Genomic DNA, 2,725 nt, shown 5'->3' on the forward strand with positions numbered 1-2,725 from the left:
TGAGAGTGGTTGTCTCTGAGACAGGGACAGGAGGAGCTGATGGGTCTGAAGGACGAACGGGACTTGACTTTCTCTGTAAGACTGGCATGTCAGTTGCATCTGAGGCTTCTCTGGATTCTCTTGACTTCACCTGCCTCTTGAACTCTGACCACTTTCTCTGCCTCAGGCACTGCCATGGTTCTACCTGAGGCCAAACGGCCATGTGCCCAGAATTTTGGGCTCCCTCATTTTTCAGGACTTGAATGGGACCCTCTGCAGCAGGGCCTAGGGCCTGGCTTCCTTTGTGGCCACCCAGAAGGCCAAGTGTAGTGCAGTAGCTCTCCAGGGGACAATTGGCAACATCTAAGACATGTTTGATTGTGCCCGGTTGTGTGGGTGTGAGTTCCTGGCACCTGGAGGGCAGAGGCCAGGGATGCTGCTAAACAATGCACAGGACCGCCCATGCAATAGAGCTTTATCTGGCCCAATGTCCATTGTGTGGAAATTAAGAAACCTTGGTACTGTGGTTAAGAACCAAAACTCTAGAAACAGACCAGCTGTGTGACCTCAGGTGAGTTCCTTCACCTCCCTGTGCTTCAGCTTTCTCATCTGCAAAATGAGTACAATAATTATATCTGCCACATGTGGTGGTTGTGAGGATTAAATGTTAATCATTCATGTCAGTGAATGTCACTTGGAGCATGTTAGGCCAGTGTAATAGTAAAAAGAGCAGTAGTATCTCTGCCTGAAGAAGAATAACATTAAATTCCCTAGTATTTTACTGGAGCCATACACAAACTCCAAAGCTTTAATTACTGCCAATCACAAATGTCTCACAACACACTTCACAAGTGATTGTTAACACATTGGTAACACTGTGTGTTACAGATTCTGAAATGCACACTTTCCCCACACTTAGACATTTCTGGACTCAGGGTGCATTTTAGTCCTGGTTGGCAGGTGGCCATCACTGTCCACACGTGTGCTCTGAACCCTGGTGGGGGCATCAGTGGCTTGGAAGGAAATTCTGGAGACAGAGAAAGCCCTACTAGAAATGGCATGTCACTCATACTGTTGTGGCTCAAGAGGACAGTATCGTGCAAGTGTCGCCATCAGTGGTGCTCAATCTTCAAGTGACTGAGAAGAGTTGTGCCCTTCTGAAGTGAATTCATTGCGCTTACATTTTCCTTTCTATGTGTATATGTGTCATTGAACATTGATGTCTACATAAATGTGAGCGATTTTCCACAAGCATGTGAGGGAAGTTCTGTATTATGATCAGGAAACTTTTTGCCATAGTTCAGTTGGCAATGTTTCTTCCTTTTCAGCTGTACATAAAATAATGGTGCCTCAAACAACTGATGATACAGATTTGATGAACATGGGTAATACAGTCATTATCACTCACTGAGTCCTTCAAATCAGGCTGCATAGGTCATCCCATTTAATCCTCTCAACAGCACTATAAAGTATGAACTGTTATTGTTCATAGTTTGCTAATGAACAAACTGAGACTCAGAAGCAAAGTGATTTGCCTAAGATCAACAGCTGAGAAGCAGAGCTAGGACTCAAACTCCAAAGCCTTGCAGCCCCACCTTTGAATCCTGGTTCGGTTAAAGCTTACGTCCTTTCCCTGGAGTCAGCAACCTGGAGCACGGGTAGTAATGACAGAAGGCGGCTGAGCCAGCTTTCTGCAGCTTGCGGGCCATCTTCACTGCCATTTCACCGGCCCCGCCCCAACTTCTCAGACCCACTGGACTTCCGCAGCACAGCTCACCCATCTAGACCCACGGTAGAGCCCAGCCAAAGTCGTGATCAACGTGGAGAGCCACATTTGAGAGACTGCTGGTTTCCAAGCTTCCCTACAAAACAAAGTTCATGTGCTTGGGTAGCTGAGAAGGACTAAAAAGGATGGAGATGTTTTATAAGTCTTGGGTAAAGATCATGTGCTCCTAGGCTGAACCACATCTTTGGAATTTTCCATTTATCCCCTTTTTAGTAAAGTTCTATCTCAGCAGATTACAGCAAATTGTGGAGCAAAACACAAAGTCACTTCGGCCAAACATCCAAAGTAATGAATGCAACAGCATCATCAATGTGCAAATCATAAAAGCCCAATTATGGAGACCGGCAGATGAATCCTATTAGCATCGAGACTTAAATCCAACCTACTGTCTCCTGTCCAGATGTATGGGCCTCCTCAAGTCTCCCTGCCATGTGGGTTGTTGGGAAAAGCGGACTGGCTGGTTGCAGGGGGTGTGGGGAGATGGTGATCACTGCACCATGGTGAGGGGTCAGAAGACCCAAGTCTGAGAGCTTGTGTGACCTCGAGCAAGACACTTTATTGTCTACACTGAATATGTGCAATCCTTTAAAAATGTCCCATCCTTTAATTGTGCAACCCCCGTACCCGGCCCCGGGTTCTAAGACTAAACGCCCCCTCACACACACACACACAGTTTGCTCTCCCCCATAACTGTGGAATCTGGTTTTTATTCTCATCGTCTTTCGGGGCCTCTGAGCCAGTTCCTGTGCCCTGTTTCTCTCAACCAGGATAACTACTTCCACCTGCCTTTGAAATTTGTTCCTGGGACAAGGAAAACCTCTTGACAAGTCTGGGCTGCCTTGCATGTGTTGGATACATGTCTGAAACATGGGCCTCTTCTGGCTCCCCCATGCCTCCCCGGGCCAGGCTTGAGTGAGCAGGAGGTGCAGCTGCCTGCACACGGGGAGCAGGGGTTTGCTT

This window comes from Manis pentadactyla, chromosome 18 (assembly GCF_030020395.1).
Source record: "Manis pentadactyla isolate mManPen7 chromosome 18, mManPen7.hap1, whole genome shotgun sequence".
Lineage (NCBI taxonomy): Eukaryota > Metazoa > Chordata > Mammalia > Pholidota > Manidae > Manis > Manis pentadactyla.